We start from the raw sequence: 22,562 nt of genomic DNA, 5'->3' as shown, positions 1-22,562 counted from the left end.
ACAGGAGGCCTTTGCTACTTGGACCAAGCTGCTCTATCCAGCTTTCCTTCCAGGCAGACAAGCCACACACTGAAGAACAGTTGCAAAGACACCCACCTGAGGACCAGTGTGCTGGAGCTCACCAGGATTGCATAGTGAAGGTGAAGTGGTTTCCTGAGTCCCAGTTGGCCTCATTAGCACCTTGTCACAGCTGAGAACCAGAGCTCTAAGACGAAAATCATCTTCGTAAATGTCACTGAGACTTCTGGGAAGACAGCTTTTGTGTTTAAGTTTTTGAAGACATAAAAGCTTTTGTCTTTTTCTTGAAGACTCTTGTATATACAGTATGCCAAATTTTCCTTCTCCAGTTGGTAGTAGACTTCTTCATGACATCTTAGGCAGATCTATAATTTACAAGTTTTTAGATACTGATAAATCTCAGACTACTTTAAAACACCAGTTCTAAACCTGATTCTATGCTCACCTCCTCTCCATGCCTCACCTCTGCCCAGTGCAAGCTTGGATCTGAGACACTCCCGGCCCCTATGGCCCCCTTTCAAGGGGTCCTGCACTCACCGTGCCACAGCCTTCTCTCTAGTGGTGGCCCACTTGAATGGCACACACCCTGTGGGAGGCAGCCAGCCAGCTGTCCATGGTGGGATACATGTGAGTGCTTCAGAAGCACGTGCAAGGCAGGCATCTAGAAAACCAGGCTCTGCCCCTTCCTTGCCTCAACTCCCCTCACTGAACTCCGAAGACTCTTTGAGCTCACGCTCCTTGGAAAATAACGGAAAGAACCATGTCAGCATGGGGGTGGAACAATCCAGCTACAAACTGTGTGGGTTCATACTACCCCTACAGCACTTCCTTCTGCCCTGTCTTTCTCCAAAACCTTTCTCTACTCCTAATCGTGTACTAGTGAACCCACAAGTCGTTTCCTAATCAAATGTTCAACTGGGGAATTAATTCACATTCCAGTATTTGTGGACAACTTTCTTAGAATATTCTCACACTGAGGAGAAAATACAGCTGCTTCCTCCATTTTCCATTGCCTCAGGAAGGCAATCACCGCTCACACCCACTACATTCCACCACTCAGATTTATTTCTCTCTCCCCTTCCCAGGCTTACTAACTAGGTAGAAGGTGGTGGTGGTGGTGGTAACCTGGCCATTTGATGTGTCACTGCCTAGGAATCCTTGGTCTCTGGCTCTCGTGGACGTTGGCTCGGATAGACAGTACCTCATGGCCTCACTCTTGGGTTCAAGTGGCCCAGGGCAACACGATGTGCCTCACTCTAGGTCTCCTTAGGTCTTTAAAATAGCTGAAGTTCCATTTCCAGGGCGCTCCGTTCCTTTTTTGTGGAGCTAGATTTTTATCTGGTATCATTTTCTTTCTGCCTGAAGGAATTTCTTGAACATTTCTTATAAAAGTAGAGGACTGTGGGGAATCAATTTTTCAGCTTTTGAATGTCTGAAAAGTCTTTCTTTTGCACTTGTTTTGGAAAGTTATTTTTGCTGAGTATAGAATTCTAGATTGACAGTATTTTTTTTCAGTACTTTGTAAGTTATTCTTCTCTCTGCCTTGTTTTTGACAAGACTTCTGCTGCCATGCTTACTGTAATCCTAAGTTTTTTTCCTTTGGCTAACTTCCAGACTTTGTATGGCTGGTTTGAGCAACTCAATCATGAAGTACCTTGGCATGGTTTCTTCCTGCTTCTCTTACTTGAATTTTACCTTGTGGAGTGCTGGGTATTCCTTTATTTAAAGAAAAATATTCTTGAGTGTTTTTTCTGAGACACTTTGAAGCTTTGTCGGGAAGGACCAGAGCTATCGTCAGTCAAGGTCAGTTAGGCCCCATTACTGAGTTCTCTACCTCGAACCTGCGAATTACTAGATCTGCAACTCTGGCTGGTAGGGACGGGGCCTATTCCCTGTCCGGTGTGGGCTCTGGAGCGTCTCCCCTCAAGACCTTCTGGGTGGTTATCTCCCTAGCCCTGTGCAGTGCCCTCATGTGCGAATGCTAGTCAGTACTCAGCTGCCCGTGTCAAGAGGCCACTTTGTAGAACTCCAGAGTTCTCTCTGCTCAGTGTTCTGTGAACTCTAGCTACATTGCTCCTGAGACCCAGTGTCATATTCTCTACTCAGGGACACTGTCACACACCTGTGCTCCTCTTCCCTGCACAATGGTCACAGAAGCTATGGGTTCAAATTCTGACTTTACCATCAACTAACTGAGTGACTGGTCAGTCTCTCTCTCACCTGGAAACTCTCTCGAGGCATTAAGCTGGAAACAAGCACAGGACTCACATCATTTGTTTCCACTCACTCAGGAATGACTGCCCTATGCTGCCTGCAATCCAATGTCTAAAAAGTATTGCTTCAACCATTTTAAGTCAGATGCAATGACATGTACCTGTAGGTCCAGCTACTTGGGAGGAGGATTGCTTGAGTACAGGAGTTCAAGGCCAATATAGTGAGATCCAGTAGCAAAAACAAAAACAGGAGTCTTTAGTCCCATTTCCTTCACGGGAAGTAGGAAATGTTTCTCCCCCGTTTTTTCCCCATTTGTCCCCACTTCTGTCCTGTCCTATTGTACCAAATTTCTTTCCTAATGAACTTTCCTATTACTTTTACTACAAAAAAGTTTTTTTTTTTGCCTGTTGTTTTACTTGTGTTAGACCCTGGTCTCAGTGTGCATTTCCTGGAGTTCCTGGAATCATAGATCTTGGCTCTTAGCTGGCTTTCCAGATCATCTAAGTCCTTATCGTCCACTTGCCAATAAAGAAACTGAGGCAGAAGTGTCCTTCCCTGAGTTTGTGACAGACTCTGACCTGCACCAGGTCCCCCAACTTCAAGTAGAAGTTATTTGGAGGAGAAAAGAAGAGGCTTGGGAACTTCAGATAAGATTCCTGTGTGTCAGGGTGTAAGTGGACTCCATTGCTCTTTTGGGTCTCACTATCTACCTCATTCCAACAGTTGTCACCTTCTGTACCCTCTTACTGTAATTTCTGTGTGGATAATGTACATTTTCCTTCCCCAAATACCTTCTACTGAGTCAGTCCCAGAAGAACTGAAAGACATTATGGAAACACAGCTCCAGGAAGAGGAAAATGGCAAAACTGGGATCTGAGCTGAGCCCCACCAGGACCTCGAAAGGGAACGTGGAGCTCATCAGAGCTTACCTGTCATTTTACAGGTGAAACTGAGACATCGCAGGGGCACCTGCCCACCCCTGAGGCAGGACTAAGATTTTTGATTTAAATTCAGACGCCCATCTCCGAAAGATATGTGCTTAAGTCAGCTCTTAATGATTTGTCCATTTCTGTGTGTTCTGAATACTTTTGAACAATCTCCTTTGCTTTGCTCGTGGGCACATTGTGTAAGAATTCCCAACAGAAGCCTGGGGCCACTATGAGAAGTTTTTGGAGAAAAGGACAAACATTAGAGAGAAGGAGGAAGCAAGAAGAAGGAAAGAAACAATGACAACAGTAAGCCCATTTCTCAGGTCACTTTAAAAGCCTCTAATTGGAGACAATGAGCAGATAAGTATCTACTTTCTTTGCTCTGGGTATTTTTGAAGGAACTGTCCCCGCCCTGTCACTTGAACACAATGCTAAGCACGCACTTCTCAGCACGTAAGAAACAGGGAGGTTCCTGGTTTTGATGCACGGGCAGCCTCTGGTCTGCCTTGTTGACCAGTCATTACAATAGGGCTTTTCACTGCAGGACCACATGGTCCCCTGCAACGTGACTTGGGAGCTGGCAAACATTCCAGGACAGCACAAAGGAGCGGAACTTGTCTTTGTGCTGACGATGGACAGTGCCTGGGGTTATTCCATTGCTGTCCTCTCAGAGCTCAGGCAGCGCCCCACCCAGTTCTCCTGCACCTCTCCCTTGCCCCTCTGCAGTTCCTGGTGGCCAGGGCTGAGCTGGCACCAAGAGGAAGGAGATGCAGGGCCAGGGTGAAGTCTGCTTGGAGAAAAACGCAATATGCACATATAAAAATTTTACAGGGCTTATCCCTCTTTACATTCTGGGGACATGATTTTAACTTCTAAGAAGAATTCACTTAGGTGGAATCTGAAAGAGTCATGAAAAGAAATTGGGCCCTCAAGAAGCATCTGATGGGAAAATGCACTTTGTATGAATGAAGGGAGAAACATTTCAGATGTGCATCTATAAATTTTACTGAGTTTACATAATTCCCCACCAACCCCAGCTCATGAGACATGGCCTTCAGAGAGTTTGTATCTTGCTCACAGGAAAGGGTTACAACTGGGGGCAAGGAGCAGGGCCCAGCTGGCTGGAGTGGTGTTCTCTGCACTCACTGGTCTTCCTCTCAAATGGTAAACGGGGACTTTTGAAACAGCAAATCTTCCCCCAAATGCTGGGAGGTCCTGGTGTGCTTATTAAATCATCACTGATTCCTGCGTTCAGCAGAGTTTGGGGGGCCAATTGAAAATGGAACTCTGTTGGGTGGCAGTGGCTCACTCCTATAATGCTAGCTACTCAGGAGGCAGAGATCAGGAGGATAGAGGTTCAAAAGCCAGCCCCAGGAAAATAGTTTGTGAGACCCTATGTCGAAAATATCCAAAACATAAAAGGGCTGGGGGGTGGCTCAGGTGGTAGAGTTGCTTGTCTAGCAAGTGTGAGGCCCTGAGTTCAAATCCCAGGGCTGCAAAAAAACAAAAAAACAAAAAAAAAAAAACTGGGGGTGGGGGTGATGGCCAAAGTTTATTGAAGTCCCCAATGTCTGTTAGGTAGACTCTGCTGTCCTCTTGCTCGCCTCTCTAAAATCCAGTCACCAAGGAAATCTAAGACGCTGTCAGAGTATCGGTGACAGAAAAAAAGCATTGTTCATTGGATTCTTGCTTATATACAAGGCTTTTCACACACGCCATCTCACAACAGTCTCAGGAGGAGGACTAGCATATCCAAGCCAATGCTCACAACAGTCTCAGAAGGAGAACTAGCATATCCAAGCCAAGCAAGTTCAAGCACAAACCATGGCTCACCTGCCAGGTGTGGTTGGTACACAGGGGACCAGGAGCAGGAGGACAGAAAAGGAGGAGGGATGGGGGAAGGGTTCTAATGAAGATGTGGACTGAGCCCCACATCCCCTATGACTCTCTCAAAGCTGGGGTGAAGAATTCCTCTCCACTAGACCAGAGCAAGCCACAGCAGAGGGAAAAAAATCCTTGCTCCAGATAAGGAGTGTTGATGACAGAACATCAGTGAGGCACTGGCTGGCTGCTGTCTCTCTTCTCTATCTGGCTCCCCTAGCAACAGTTAAGTAATATTAATGTGCCAGGCACAGAAATTCACTCTAATCGCTGCTCTGATCATTAGGGCCTGCCTGTGGCAAAGGACAAAAGGCAGATGGAAAGACGCTTCAATGTTAAGGTTATGTCAGAACGGAGAAGAAAAAAACAGACTGCCAACACCTCACCTTCCAGGGGGAGAGTGGTGATTGAGGTGCTCTTGCCTCAACGTATTGCTACTGCCACATTTTTCTAGCATGTCTGGAAGGATCCAGCTCTAAGATACAGATGTATTATGTTTTGAGAGGTTGTCTCTATAGCCTGGGGTTGCAAAACAACTCCATTGCCATGAGCTCATGCTGGATCCTGTGCAAACAGCTGCCCTGCTGTGTATAGGGTTTCTAATTAGGGCTGGTATAGAGAATGAGCTTTGTGGGTATTGAACTGACTGTCTGTGCTAATTGAAAATCTAGGGCTCTGCCTGTCCACCCTTGGGTTGGCCCTGCCTCTTGATGAGTCACTAGAAGGAGAGGAGACCCCTAGCCTAGCTACCTGAGGTCTGGAGTCAGAACTGTAGGGAAACAACCTAGGAATATCCTCTATGTCAAGTGGATATTCACTATACTTGTCATTAAAAATAAGACTTTTTTTTTAAGCTGGCAGTGGTGGTGTATACCTATAATCTCAGCTACTCTGGAGATGGAGTCAGAGGATAGAGGTCTGAGGCCAGCCAAGTTTGCCTGAGACCCTATCTGATAAAACAACTAAAAAAGCAAAAGGACCAGGGGTGTGACTCAAGTTAGAGCTCATGCCTATCAGCTCAAGGCCCTGAGTTCAATTGCCAGTCAAAAAAAAAATGACATTTATCAAGAGAAGCAACTAAATGGATGACTCTTGCTTCAGTGTCATTTTTCACTACAATTATACCTTTGATAAGAAGAAGGTCACCTGGAGGGCATTTGTCTGAGATGGAACAACTAAAAGGTGTATGGTGAGCACTAGTGCCCCTTCTGCATCAAAAAGTTTAGCAATGCCCCACTTCTAACATCTGACATGAAAGTGAAGTGGACACTGCTGACCAGAACTCTGAGGCCTCAGACAGGAGACCACAGAGTGCCTGAGTGTCCCAGCCAGAACATCCCCCCCATTCCCACCTCTGACACATTAGGAAATTAATCATCAGCCAGTGAGCAGGTGGTCAGCAGCAGCGGGTAATTCCCTCCCCAGGTAAACCTCTGGCGTTCTTTTAAGAAGTATTTTCTTTGTCTTTTGGGTGGGGGTAGGGGGTGTCAGGGTCTTGCTGTGTTGCCCAACCAGGCCTCAAAATCCTGGGCTCAAGCAGTCCTACTGCCTCAGCCTCCCAAAGAATTATCTTCTTGATGGCAGGCACATGCCTCTCCTGGGTTTAGCTCTGGTGGGCGATGAGTAGAAATGGTGTCAGCTTACAGGGTGCCAGTGGCTCATGCCTATAATCCTAGCTACTTGGGAGACTGAGATTAGGAGGATCGTGGTTTGATACCAACCTGGGCAAATAGTTCAAGAGACCCCCATCTCCAAAATAACCAGAGCAAAATGTACTGGAGGTGTGGCTCAAGTGGTACAGTGCCTGCTTTGCAAGTACAAAGCCCTGACTTCAAAACCCCAGTCCCACCAAAAAAAAAAGAAAAGAAAAGAAATGTTTAAATGGTGTTGGTTTGACAAGAGGGCTTCAGGTATATATGGTCTCAGCAAAACAGGTAGCCACTTTCTTGGGCAGTTTTCCAATATCGAGCCATATAAAATCATCTATACATTTTTAATAAAAGTCAACTAATTCACCAGTAATGCTACCCAGAGAAGTCTCCAAGGAAGGTCTGTTGGCTAGGCATATTTTTCCTTCAATAATATCTTTATTATGCAAGTAGAAAAATATTGTACACATGATTCTGCACTTCATTTTTTTGGGTGATACTGGGGCAGTTGTCACCAGGCAAAAAGTTCATGAGACCCCCATCTCAACCGATGGCTGGGTGTGGTGGTACAAGCCTGTCATTCCAGCTACATGGGGAAGCACAATTAGGAGGGTCAGAGTCCAGGTCCATGGGCATAAAAGTGAGATCCTATCTCAAAAATAACCAACACAAGAAGGGCCAGTGGTGTCCCAGTGGTGCCCAGGCTGACCTCACAACATGATCTTCCTACCTACGCCTCCCATGTAGCTGGGATCACAGGTGCTCAAGTGGAGGGCACCTTGGCGCCAGGAGGAGACTGTGAGACAGAGCAGCCCCTCTGTCCCCCAAGTGCCTGTTCACGTGTCCATTGCCAAATATGCATTGAAACTGCTATGCACAGCCATGCCAGGAGAGGCTGAGCACCTGGAGGAACAAGCTCTAGGGGGAGGACAGAAAATAAATGCCAAATCTGTAAGCAAAGCGACACGGAGAGTGAAAGTGAGGAGGACATGGAGACCCCTGTGGTGGAGTGAGGAGTGGAGAGTTGGGCCTTCACTTCTGGGCTGCAGACACGGGAGTCCTTTTGAGGCAGGCTAGGATAGGGAAAGTTTGGGGCTTTTAGAACATATATGACTTAATATTGTATTTCAGATTGAACATTCTTCTCTTTCCCTGTTTTGGTTTTGAAAGGTTTCTGCCAGAAGCAGGGACGTCCCACAGTTTCAGCTGCATTTGTCCTCTAGTCTATGAAATCCCAAACTCAAAGAACAGCCATGGCACCCCCCAGGACAGAATTGTGCTCTATCCATCTCTGTACCCAGGTCTTCAGTGTGGCACTCACACCTGCAGGATGACTGGAGGGTAAGACAGGCCTCACAGGTCAGTGCCCAAGTAAGGCATTGGTGATTCACTAGTAGAATTCTCATCTGCCACACAGGTCAGTGCCCAGAGCTGACTGGTGTCACAGGTAGATGTGATGAATGGGAATGGGTTTTGCACCGATGGAATAATGCAGAGGAGAGCTTTTCTTTGCTGGAGAATTCACACTGTGAGCAGATATGTTCACACAACCACTCTGCACCCCATTTGAACATACTTATGTTAACCAAGAAATTGAAGGGACAGTACTGTAGGGTCCTGAGAGCCGGTAGGATATAGATGAAGCTGCCATGTTTAAGATGCGCCTGGCACAGGTAGGCAACCTTCCAATGCCCACCTAAGCAGTGCAGCCAGAGGCAGCCATGACAATGCAGGCTGTCACTCAGGAGGTCCAAAGGAGCCCAAGAATCAGCGAGTCCGGCAGGTTTCCCAGATGCTGATGTGGCTGCTCCAGGGGCCAGCCATTCTTTGACAGGTGAGGCAATGACAACTGTCTTCAGGAGGACACATGCCCTGTCTTAGTGACCCATGTCACTTTGGTTTCAATGAGGTTTGTCACCACCCAAACCCATGTTGAGGGTTGGTCCCAGTGTGGCAGTCAGGGTTAAGGGGAGGCGTGGGGACAAAGCCCTCACAGATGATGCTTTCTCCTGTGGGTAACTTCCTGCTCCTGTGGGACAAATTCGTCCCCAGAAGAGCAAGTTGTTGGACAGACAGGCTGCTCTTCATGTTCATCTGTCCCTCACCCACCCTGTGCTCGTCCACATTCTGCCATCCTCTGAATGAGTGCCACAGTTATGAAGTACACCATGTTGCATTATTGAATCCTTGGGCACTGGTTAATTATTTAATTAATCCAGAGCCCCCCACCCCCCAGGTTGTACTGTGGCAAAAATATAGAGGCATTTAAATTTTTTTATTTAAATATTCTGGGTAGATCCAAATGCTAGAGACAGTTTTAAGTCTGGCACAGAAATGGCTTCCAAATGCAGACACCTACTCTTTCTGGAACAGTTCTTGTCCATCACTGGCATTTTAGTTGGAATCCAGCCCAAAGTTTTCCTCTCCTACACTTACCATTGTAGGCTGTCTCTCTCCAGCCTCAGTGTTGCTTTTGGCCAAAGGAGTTGTGGGCCCAGGGAGGCAGGGTCCTCACGCATTTCAGGCCCACACTGCCATGATGGGGTTTCTTCACCTACTCCAGCATCCTGGAATTTCACACAGGTATAGATCGCGCAGAGGGAGAGGCTGGGAGCTAGAGCTTGGGGAAGGTGAGGTGTGGGGAAGGAGAGAGGAGACTCTATGTACATCACTCATCATTTATTTTTTCAGACTGCAAGATAAAACACAAAATAAAATATTCTTCTCGCCTAGTGCTTTCTGTTGTGTGTGGGAGGGGCTGGGGGGGCTGGAGTTAGAACTCAGGGTTTTGTACTTGCAAAGCAGGCACTCTACCACTTGAGCCACACCTCCAGCCATTTCACTTTGGTTATTCTTAGAGATGGAGGTCTCGTGAACAATTTGCCCAGGCTGGCCTCAAACCTTAATCTTCCCAATCTCAGTCTCACAAGTAGCCAGGATTACGGGTGTGAGCTGCTGGTGCCTGGCACCGCTTAGTACTTTTGGAGGTAGAGGAGGCTTTCCTGCCTACAGAGATTACCCCTCTAAGTGCAGAATGCAGAAGTCCCCAATTTATCAGTATTACATCTGCGACTTTTCCTTTACGACAGCAAAAGCATACGCCCATACCATGGGCAGTACTTAAGAAGCTACACAAGACAGTCAACACATAAAATGCGCTTGTGTTAGGTGATTTTGTACAACTGTGAGCTAGTATAACTGTTCTGAGTGCGTTTGGGGTTGTCGTTGGTTTTGTCTTTGTTTTGTTTTGTTGTGAGACAGGGTCTCACTGTGTAGCCCAGCTGGACGCCAACTCACGGGTTTCCTTTTCTCTTCTTTTTCTAAGTTTTAAAGGTAAAGCCTGAAGTGACTGATTTGTAATCCTTTTTTCTTTTTTGAAAACAGATATTCAGTGTTATGAATTTTCCCCAACTGAGAGTGTGGCTTAGCTCATACATTTTGATGTGTTTTGTTTACTTTAAATTCATGTTTCTCATTTTCTCTTTGATTTCTTCTTTGGTCAATAGGTTATTTATTTATTTACTTATTTATTTATTGGCAGTACTGGGGTTTGAACTCAGGGCCTCACACTTGCTAGGCAGGCACTCTACCACTTGAACCACTCTGTCAGTCCTTTTTTGTGTTGTATAATTTCAAAATAGGGTTTTGTGAACTATTTGTCTGGGCTGACTTTGAACCTCCATCCTCCTGAAGGAAAGAAAAAAAGAGTTACGATTTTTTTCCTAAAGTGGTTATTATTGTCTTTTTTTTCTTTTTTCCCATTTTTATTAGCATATATTAATTGTACAATGTGAAGGGTTTCATTGTGGTATTTCCATACACTCATATAATGTGCTTTTATCAAATTCATCCCCTATTATCTGTCTTATCCCTCTACCCCCTTTTTTAAACAATTTTTAAAAGGTTCCATTATTCAATTTTCATACACTGGATGAAGTACTTCAATCATATTCACCCCACACACATACATACCCATCTCCTTTCGCCCTTCCTCTTCCTACTGGTTTACCCCACCCCAAATAGTACCCTCCTCACCGTTTAATGCTTGTGTCATTAGTTTTGCTTTTTGTTGGTTTCCTTTTATCTAGGTCTAGATTCTACATACGAGAGAAAATATGTGACATAGGTCTTTCTCAGTCTGGCTTATTTCACTTCACATGATGATCTCCAGTTCCTTCTATTTTCGTGCAAACAACCTAAGTTCAGTCTTCTTTATGGCTAAATAATACTCCTGTGTGTGTGTGTGTGTGTGTGTGTGTGTGTCTGTGTGTGTATCACATTGTCTTTATCCCTTCACTTGTTGATAGGCACCTTGGTTGATTTCAATTTGGTTATTGTGAATAGTGCTGCTATGAACATGGGTGTGCAGGTGCCTCTATTGCATGCCGACTTTCATTTCTTTGGATCTCTGTCCAGTACAGATACAGCAGGGTAGCATGGTGGTTTTATCTTCAGTTACTTGAAGAACCTCCACACGGGACTACTGTGCTTATTTACTTGCCTGGACTTATTACACAGAATCTTGCAATGTGTAAGCATTAATGTCTGTGCTCAGTTTTTTGTTTTTTTTTTAATTCTTGTGTTTAACTTTTAGCTTGGCTTTCCAAAGGTTGTCCCTGTGGTCAGCTGCTGGTTGGGCAGAGGTTGGGTTCAAACACCTAAGCCTCTAACATCCCTCTTTGTCAGTGGGTCTCTGTGTGGGTGGGAGAATACAGTCAAAGTCCAGTCCATATGGAAGTCTAACTGGGCCTCTGGTCAGGGCTAGTGGAGAGCTGACCATTTCTAGGATTTCCCATTAGGGTCTCAACCACTCAGTTGCTCACTCCAACCAGGATCAAAATTGCGGCCTTGCAGAACTGAGGGTTTTCCTTTGTACTTCCTCCTGAGTTCACTGCTTTTGCTGAAAGCTCTATTGGGTGCATGTTTCACCTTCCACCCCCAAATCCAGCTCACCCACCTTTGCCAGTGAGGCTGCCAGGATCATGGTAGTGCTGCCCTGGTGAAATTACCAGACAGGGGACAGGGGCAGCACCAGCTTTTTGTGACTAAATGATTTTCAGTGCCCTTTGAAATATCCAACGCCCCCAAAAAATTTAGTAAATTTTCCCAGTTTTGTATGTGTGTGGCCGAGGTTTGAAATCAGAGGCTTAGGCTTGCTCAGCAGGCACTCTATCACTTGAGCCACTCTACCAGCTGCATTTATTTTTTGGCACTGAGAATTTTCTAACCTCTTGTGTCTGTCATAACCAAAACCTTGTATGACATGGAGTTTTAAATGCTCCCACTGCACACCAGAAAAAAATATATATTCCAGATTTATGCATTGATAACTTGGGTCCTTTTAGTTGATCTTAAATGCTCAAAAAGAATTTTGGGGATCAGAAATTTTAAAAGCCAGGAAGCAGAGATTACAACAAACAACCTGTTTGGCAATTGTTTGAGTGACAGTGAGCAGGTAGGTAGGCAGGGATCCTTGACGCAGCCTCTCCTGAGGCTGGGACAGTGGCAGAGGGCGAGAAGAGAAGGAGCCCCAGAGCAACTGTTTGACAGAAAACAGAACAGCAAAAAACATCTCTAGTTTGGAAATGAAGGGAGGTATTTGGAAACTGACAAAGTAAAAACCTTAAAGCAATAAGACCTTTGCATCTGTCTGTGATTATGTACGTATGTTTACATGTTATTATGGCATAGTTTCCTACCTGCCAATGGTATTACCAAATTAACTTTAAAATCTCATAAAGGAGTTCTACTGAATCAACTTAAAGGAAAATAAGTGTTGCCAGGCACTGGCGGCTCATGTCTGTAATCCTAGCTATTCAGAAGGCAGAGATCAGGAGGATCACAGTTCAAGGCCAGCCCAAGCAAATAGTTCCACAAAACCCATCTCAAAAAAACCCTTCACAAAAAAGGGCTGGTGGAGTGTAGCTCAAGGTATAGGCCCTGAATTCAAGCCCCAGTACCAGAAAAAAGAAAGAAAGACAAAAAAAAAAAGTACTTATATGAATTAAGTATTCCTTAAACTCCTAAAAATATAGAAATTAACCCAAATGTTTTTCAAGTTTATAAAATTTGGGCAAATCTCTGGTAAATAAGACTAGCTGAATATTGTAGGTCTAATAATAAAGACTGTTCTAGTTTATCAGCAACCCCCCCCCATATCTTTGACTAGTTCTTGCTACAGTGATGACTTATCTAAAATGCATCGCTGTAAAAACAGTTAACAAGAAAGGAGCTTGAGATGATGGTTAGCTTTGCTGAATGTCTCATGAAACTTTAGAACACTTCAAGCATACTTATTAGGAATAAGTAAATTGGGCTGGTGGAGTGGCTCAGGCAGTAGAGTACCTGCCTAGCAAGCATGAGGTCCTGAGTTCAAACCCCAGTACTAACAAAAAAGTAAAAAGAAGAACAAGTAAATTAGGTATACAATATATAAGTAGGATAAAAGTTTACAAATGAACTTTTCATAGTTTCAAAAGTCTTTTGAATAACTCAAAAGCTTAAAGTTATGCTAAATTAAGTGCTAGGTATTATTACATGTCTAGATCATCACTGAGTTAAAATACTGACACACATTAATTCTGGAATATAAACTTAAGTCACTTTGGGCATGTTTTTGTATAGTATAGAGAAACTAAAAATATTTGAGCCTGTAAGTAAACATGAAAAATTGTACAATTGTTGGGCACTGGTGAATCACACCTGCAATCCTAGACAATTAGGAGGCTGAGATCATGGTTCGAGGCCAGCAACTAGTTCAAGAGGCTCCATCTCCAAAATAACCAGAATCAAAATGGACTGGAGACATGACTCAAGCAGTTAGAATGCCTGCTTTGCAAGTACAAAGCCTTAAGTTCAAAGCCCAGACCCACCACCAAAAATATATATAATAATAAAGCATGTTCTAGGAATTAAAATTACTAAGAGTTAAAAATTCTAATTAGTGTATGTAATTAAAGTTAATAGAAATAAAAAAGGTACATATCTCTGTACACAAAGAAAGAAAGACATATTCTTGGTTAAGAAAGTTGTAAGGTCTGAGGACATATTTTTGTTGTTTCATTGTTAAGAGAAAAAGGTTTTTGTCCTAAGGTAAGGTGGACTGTGGGGGAGAGGAAAGGTACAGGACAGACTACAAGATATAAGAAAGCTATAGAAGGTGTGTGAAAGAGAATCTGTGATAGAGGAATTTCATGTGTGGTCAAGATGGCTAAAACTGGATGAAACTATTAGGTTTTTAAAAATGATCCTTAATATCAAAATTACATTGGTTCAAAACCAGCAGCTGGTTTCTCTGTTAAAAGAGCAAAGTTTTCTTGGTAAAAGAAATCTTTTAAGTGATCTGCCTAGAAAACGAAGAATTTGTGTCTTACAAAAATAATTCTTTGTGCTTCATGTTGCCTTTTTTTCCCCTGCGATGCAAGAACGAAAGCTGAATGTGGTGGTGCTCAACTATAATCACAGATTCAAGAGGCTGAGGCAGGAGGATCATGAGTTCAAGGCCAGGCTGGACTAGATAACAAGACTCTACATGAAAAACACTCAAAATCTGGGCGCCGGTGGCTCCTATAATCCTAGCTACTCAGGAGGCAGAGATCAGGAGGATCACGGTTCCAGGCCAGCCCAGGCAAATAGTTCACAAGACCCTATTTTGAAAACACCCAACACAAAAAAGGCTGGGCAGAGTAGCTCAAAGTAATAGAGTGCCTGCCTAACAAACATGTGGACCTAGGTTCAAACTCCAGTACCACCAAAAACAAACAAACAAACAAATATACACCCTCAAAACAAAACAAAAAATTGAGAGACTGGCTCTTATGGTTCAAATGCTGGACCCATTATTTATAAATGATCAAATTAGCCATGAGACTTCTCAAGAAAATTTAACATTGTACCTATCAGTTGAATAAAATTTTTACAATATATCAGAAACAAAATGTTTCTATTTGTACTATGAAAAATGTAATTTTGGATCAGAGGTGTGACTCAAGTGATAGAGTCCTGAATTTAAACCTCAATACCACCAAAAAAAAAAATGTATTTTTGCTGTTAACTCTACCTTTTCATTAAAAAATGTTTATAATTTTGCCTTTAAACTTTGTTATGAAACCATTTGAAAAATTACACACTTAATTTAATAAAATACTTTAGCCACACCAAAAAAAAAAAAAAAAAACCTATAAAAGAAGTATGAACCACTATTTCAGGCACAAGCATATACCTGTCACTCATGGATGTCCACACCACCCCAGACTCATTCACCACTCAGCTTCCACATGTGTTTATAGATGTCATGAGGAAAGACAAAATTCACAGAAGGATATTTTCAGTGCCTGTCTCCAGGGCTAGACTAGATGAATGTCCCCTCAAGCCTCTGTTCAAATTTCTGGAACTAGAAATGATTAAAAATGAAATATCTCTTCCCCAGTATCTAATTTTGCTTATGTAAACAACTGTCCATATGAGGTAAGATTCACCAATCCTAAGCAATTGACAAAGCAATTTTGCTTAAATTGAACTGATTTAAGCACAAGGAGGAAATTTGTGTAAAGTCCACAAACAAATCTGTCTTCAGGCTTGACAGAGTTAGAGATTTAAATGGTGTTCTATGATCCAAGTGTCTTTTTTATCAGCTCTGTTGGTTTCTTTCTTACAATCCATGTAGCTAGCAAGATGGTGGCCCACAATGTAGTTTCTTTTCCCCCTATATAATGAAAGTTCTGGACCCAAACTTTTTTTTTTTTTTTTGGTGGTACTAGGGTTTGAACTCAGAGCCTCACACTTGCTAGGAAGATGCTCTACCACTTGAGCCACTTGCCAGCCCTGAACAAAAATTTTCTCATTGGCCATGTTGGGAATGCCATTTTTGACTGGCCAGTATGAGTCACATGTCCATGCCTAGACTCAAGGATAGAGTCAAGACTACTTGGCAGAAGTTTAGCTAGCATAACTGAAAGAAAGGAAAATATATACTTCACAGCCAAAAGAGAACACATGTGTACCACAGATGATAAACTTATTTCTCCAGGAGGTAAGAATTTCTACTTGCAAACAAAATATTACAGCAGAAAGAGCTGTGGATTAGAAGTCAAAATTTCTTAGTTCTAATGCAGGTTCAGCTGGCTCTTGTGAAGTAAAGTGAGTAAGCAGTGACAGTGTTTCATTAACATTTGAATAAAACTGAACAATTGAATAATATCATTACTACATAAGAGGCTGGGACTATCCCTTGGAAAGATATTCTTTTAGTATCTGAATTCCATCAAAGCAACTCCATAACAAAGTATGTGAACGTAATAAAGTAGTTGTAGTAGATACCATGTGTTGCTCTTGGTGTCTTTTATTAGGTCTGTTGATTTGTTAAAAAAATTGAGCTGGCAGAGTGGCTTAAGTGGTAAAAGTGCCTGCCTAGCAAGTGTGAGGCCCTGAATTCAAGAGCCAGTACTGCCAAACCAAACAAACCATAAAACAACAAAAGGGCTAGCCTCTAGTAATGGGTGTACAATAGTTTTTTCTCCGGAAACGTAGTTTTCCCCTCTATAATCCCTACTACCTCCAACAAAGATAACCACAGCAAGAACAATTAGTCAAGGGCTGGAGGCATGGCTCCAGTGATAGAGTACCTGCCTACCAAGCTTGAAGCCCTGAATTCAAACCCCAGTACTGCCAAAAAATGAAAACTGTGAAAGCTATTTAAGGACAGTTGGTCAGCAAAACAAGTCTAATTTCATTAAATATGGCCCATCACCTACATAGTAAGAATACTGAAGGACCACACAGGGCCTTTTAAAGTCTGCTCTGCTGGAACTTTTGATGAGGGATTTCAGATTAGACTTTTTTTTTCCCAGTACTGGGGTTTGAACTCAGAGTTTTGCACTGGACAGGCAGGCGCTCTACCACTTGAGCCACACCTCCAGTCCTTTTTTCTCGGGTTATTCTGGAGATAGAGTCATTTTTTCCCCCACACCTTCCTGGACTGTGAACCTTCTGTTTTATGTTTCCACTGTTGCTGAGATGACAGGTGAGTATCACCACGCCCAGCTTTTTTCCACAGAGATGAGGTCTTACTGATTTTTTTGCCCTGTCTGGCCTGGAATCATGATCCTCCTGATTTCAGCCTTCCACATAACTTAGGATGTCAATTGTGTACCACTATACCCAGTTACTGGTTGAGATAGGGTCTCACAAACATTTTTGTCCAGGCTGGCCTCAAACAGCAATCTTCCTGATCTCAGCCTCCCAAGTAACTAGGATTACAGGCAATGAGCCACTGGCTTCCAACTCAAATTATACTTTTAATAGCCTTTGCAGTCTAGGAAGCTAAGCCCAGGGCTCACTATTCAACCGTGGTTTTAATACTTACAGATTCAGGTCAATTCTTTTCTTCTTAAGAACCCTAAAATATCTTTCAGGCTCCTAGGACTTCTTTTCATAATGTTGGGAAACCCTTACGCACTTCCTCAAATATGACACTCCACTCAAAGCCTTGGTAGCACAGCCAGCGTTTCAATGGTATTTGACTAAAGAAAATGTGTACTTACTGAACTTTTGAAAAAGCTATGTTGCCATAAACGAAAATACTAATAGTTTTTGAATTCTGGAGGATCAAGTAGGGAAAAAAAAGTAATTATTTCAGCTCTTTATAAAGGCATAATTTGGGGCTAGCTATGTAGCTCAGTCTTAGAGCACCTGCCTAGCATTTGCAGGGCCCTGGGTTTGACCCTCAGCACCAGAAGAAAACGAAAACAAAAAAACAAAGAAATAACCTGCCAAATTGCTGTAAACTATATAGAGCTTAAAGAGAAAACAGGATCACAAATAATTATTTTCTTCCATTCATTAGTCCCAAGTAACTTTTGTTTTGCTTGATGTTAGGTTAGCAATTTATGAACTAAGCAGTTTCTTCATCAGAGTTTTGGAAATTCTTATCCAGTCCAATAGAATGGTCTTTGTTTGTTTGTTTTGTTCGGTTGGGCTTTTTTGTTCGTTTGTTTGTTTTGAGACAGGGTCTTGCTATATCGCTTAGGCTGGCCTGGAAGTTTGGCATCTTCCTGCTTCAACCTCTTGAGTGCTGGAATTATAGGCAGGTACCACCACATCCAGCTTGATGGAATGTTCTTAAATTATCAAAACCTGGACTTGCCAGTCTTTTCCATGGATCAACAGGAGAACACTTTAGTATTCAAGTTGCTTGAAAAGTCTTTTGGGAAAACTTCAGAGTAAGGCAATTAGCTGTCTATGGTGACAAGTGGGTGACAAGACTTAAATGGCCACGGTTAAAGATCTAGTGAAGAGTTCATTACAAAAATGACACAATTTATGAGGAAATTTTGTTATTTCTATGACACACAACATTTTAACATAACAACCAAAATTATGACTAATAACATTCTACCAAGTCATATCGAATTCCTAGGAATTCATACAATTTCTAGACCACTTAATATCATGACTTATTTGGCAATGCTTCCCGTGACAATTTGATAAATCAAATAAGCCTAATTTGTTTAACACCTGTTAAGGAGATTCTTTTGAAACTTTCCAAGGGCCCTCTAGAAGATTCCAAAATAAATTTGAGGTTAAAACAGGACAATTTAGAATTTGATTTAGGGAAAGTTGATAAATTTGATTTATCAAAAATACCAAAAGGCTTAGAACACTGATAAAACAGAATCCTAGCTCGCTGGAGGGAGGAGGTGCTGGCTGAGGCACTAGGGCCTGGAACACAGTAGGGTCATTGTGGCTGGGCATTAGTATCCCACCTGTTTTCTTCAGGGTGAGCTGCTGGCTGAGCAGCAAGTTGCTGAGTAATGAGGAAAACTTGAAATGTCTGGGAAATGTGCAATCTTAATGACCACAGGCATGCTTACAAAGCCAGGGTGACAGTCCATGGAGAGACTGATCCTGTTACAACCAGGGCTGTGAATTTAACTGAACTCATAAAATATATGGAGGTAGCAATTATGAAGTCTCTTGATGCTAAGAATTTGGACCTGGTGTACCTTCTTTTGCAGATATAAGCACAACAAGAAATGTTGCTGTATGTCCTTGAGGAAAATTTCAAGAAGTTTTCTCCATGGCAGCTCTTTTGTGAAAATAAGTATATGAAACTGGCATCATGTGGTAGTCCCTGAAGGAGACAGCACTTAGGGATTGCCACTGTAGGAAAATTAACCTCTTTCCAGATTTGATAAGGATCTTTATCCCTTTGGAATATGAAGACGTCATAAGTGTTGCACCTTCATTTTGTGCTCTTGGATGCCTGACTATTGAAATCATTGTGAAGTCTATTACAAACTCAAATTAATCTTGTTTCTTGACTATCATTTAGAGAATCTTTTATCTATAGATTAAAAATCACTTCATTTTCAGCAAATAACCGCCCCCCACATAAACAGAAAAAAAAGAAATCGCAATACAAAGTAACAAGAGATGTCCTAGGCAAATACAGTCAGGCTTCTGCGACCACAGAGTTAACCAACTGTAGATCAAAAGCATTCGGAATAAAGGGACTGCTGGCATGGCTGAAGTGGTAGCACACCTGCCGAGCAAGTGCGAGGTCCTGAGTTCACACCACAGTATCGCCAAAACAAAAGGATTCTGAAAAATATCTGTACTTAGCATAATTTTTGTTGTCATTATTCCTTAAAAAATAGAGCACAATGACTATTTGTACAGCATTTAGATTGTACTAGGTATAACAAGTAATCTAGAGATGATTTATAGTATACGGGAGGAGGTACGTAGGTTATACGCAAACACTAAACCATTTACTGTAAGAGACTTGAGTATCTGTGGATTTTGGTACCCACAGTGGCCCTGAACTCAGTCTCCCACAGCTGGCCAGGGGCGACTGAACAGAAAAGTTTCTCAGTTGAAAAAATCCCTGGATCTTTTAATATTAAGAAGACTCAATTTTCTTTTCTTTTTTTGGCAGTACTGGAGTTTGAACTCAGGACCTCATGCTTGTTAGGCAGGCACTCTACCACTTGAACCACTCCACCAGCCCTTCTTTGTGTTAGGTATTTTTAAGATAGGGTCTCCCAAACTATTTGCCCTTGAACTGCAATGCTCTTGATCTCTGCCTCCGAAGTAAGTAGGATTATAGGTGGGAGCCACCAGTGCCTGGCTCAAATTACTTCAAATAAGCCAGCACTCAGCTCCTTTTTGTTGTTTTTAAGGTTTAACTTGTAAACAGGATTGAATCCTGAATTCCTTTAGTTTTCTTCAGTATCTAGCTCTGATTCTCAAACTAGCATTTCCAATTTTCTCCCACCTTTGTCTTGAAATTCCTAAGAACAAGAACTGCCTTTTTCCTGATGTCCCAAAAGCTGACAGTGGACAACTTGACACAGACTTTGGAGAATACAGCTCAAACAGGACCACACTTCATGTAGGCAACTCAGACATCACTGAAGATGTATGAACTGGAAAACGTGTCAAGCCCAAAGTGGGAAAATCTTGATTGACTGCCCTTTGGGCTCAAAAACCAAATTTCTAGTCATTAACCTCTGTTTTTCTTTTGTTTATTTCAGTAGGTTTGTTTATAGAAGTGTTAAAGGAGTTGTAGGGCAAAAGGTCCGGCACAAGGAGACTTGACAGTCACCAGTTTCAATATGCCCATTAAAGAGAGAGTTGTGGTGAAAGGAAATTTATCCAACATGGCCACATCAGGAAAAACAGACAAAGGGGATCAGTGACCCTAAAGTCTGTCTTTGTGGTACTTACATGAGCTTCTGAGTTTCCAGAGGATGGACAAGAGAAATGTGTAGTTAATCAGTCTTAATCAGACTGTGGTCTGGTTGGTCATCATCTCAGGGTTGGCCAGGTATGGTCTTGTCACCATAAGAAGGTCATTGCTGCCTGGAGAGTAGATTCAACTCTCGTAACAAATTATTGATCAATCTTGTCATTTCCAGAATCCAAGGTGACTATAGTAGAGAGAGACTCAGAAAAAAAGGGTCAAAGAGGCAAAAATAGAACCAGAGAGGGAGAAAATGGATTAAGTTAGGCCAGACCAGGAACTGGTACCCCACTCAATTCCCACTGTCAAGTCATTGTTCCATTTGTGTGGGTGTTAAAGACCAAAGGTGATTTTCTTCAGTAACTCATTTCTGCTGGTAGTGGGCTCTATAGAATTCTGGGAACAGAAGAACTTGACAGGGTCAGAAAACTTTCCTGTGCCTTTTGAGGGGTGAAACAGGTTGGGTATCACTGGTTAGTAGACAGACACTCCTTGAGTGATTGACATGCCTACATGCAGAGTGAACAGGAGTCTGACCCAAAAGTTTAAGACAAAGGAGACAGATGCAAAATGAAGTCAGGGCCCAAGTGAGGAATCAGTGCTTTTCAGCAAAAGCAGTTACTAAACAAACCTGTTCCAAAAGCCCTGGCTAAGGAACATGCTCCAGACTCTGTATGATCTTGACAGCCACCACAATAGTCTCCTTTTCAAAGGTATGAAAGGCTTGCCTGCAGCCACCTGCCCAGCACCAAATGCTCTTTCTCCAGATGGAAAGACAAAAACTCAAGGAAAAGCCTTACAATGAAGACATAGCCTAGGAATGACATGTTGAGTCCAAGAACCCAAAATGAAGGTACGAAGTTATGGTCACACTTTTGCCAAGAGAGCCTAACCAAAAGTAGGGGAATTGCTCAAAGAAATTTACAAGATGTTCTTCATTTGCACTGAGCTCCTGCACTAGGGCCCAATACTCCAGGCCAAAATGAAGCCACTTGTTCTAAAATTCTCTGTCACCAAATCAAAACTAAGAATCTGATCTTCCAAGAAATCAGGAGAAAAAAATCTTTGATAGCCAAATCCCCAAACAGGCCAGGTTAACCTGCACGATAAGGCCATCTCTTTTGCTTGAACTTCTGAACTGACAGATCTGCTTTTTTGATCTCATTTCTACTTTCTCTAGCATTTTCTTGTCTATAATATTTACAGCCTACATTGCAGAGTGGAGCTGTGTGAACCTCTTCCAGCTCTAAGGGCTACCTCCGTCAAAATCAAATAAACTATACAATTTATTTTGTCTAAACTTCTTCACTCCTTTCACATAGAGTCCCTTTAAAAACAGAAAGAAACAAGTCTTCACATGCATTTCCTGCATGGGGAGCAGGAAATATGTCTCCCCTTTTCCCTCACTTTGTCTTTTCATACTAAAATAAATTCCTGCTTTAAAAAAAATTAAATCTTAAGTGATCCTCTAGTCACAAATACTCCCAGTTTGGGGCCCTTAAGCCCCAAGGACAGGGAAAGGTAGAAACAGGGACAGGGAGGAGAAATTAATATTTCTTTTAATATTTCAAAACACCACATAGAAATTGTACAATTACTGGCAACAAGGCTGCTAAGCTAAGCACAATATCCTATGTCTAAGTCTGGGGTAGACGTACTTCAACTCAGTATGAGAAATCTGATTATCTTATACTGATCAGAGGTTTTTGTTAGTGATTATAAATAGCCTTGGTTAACAAAAGTGGAAGGGTAAGCCAATTATTACCTAATAAAGCAGCTCATTTAAACATGGGTGTGGGTCCAAGTGAACAAAGTAACAATCAAAGAGATCCTTAGAGATAAAATAGATGGAAACCTCTGGTTTGACTCTGACTTCCCTGGGACAATGGAGGGACCGTGAAGCCAGTCAGGTTGGCCACACAGCACACTTAACAGTGGAGCCCAAACCTCAGTCTCTGGGAGGCTCAACTGCCCTTTAAGCCTACCAACTTATTAGAGCACATAGTTTACAGCCAAGGAAGTCCTGCAATTTAAATAGTGCAAAATGTAGGTCAGTGATGTCTAACAGAACTTCCTGAGATGATGGCAGTGACTGAGAAACTGGTACGGAATTTTTTTATTCGAGAT

Source organism: Castor canadensis, chromosome 1 (genome assembly GCF_047511655.1).
Source record: "Castor canadensis chromosome 1, mCasCan1.hap1v2, whole genome shotgun sequence".
NCBI lineage: Eukaryota > Metazoa > Chordata > Mammalia > Rodentia > Castoridae > Castor > Castor canadensis.
The sequence above is the reverse complement of the archived record's forward strand: the minus strand, read 5'-3'. Positions refer to the sequence as shown.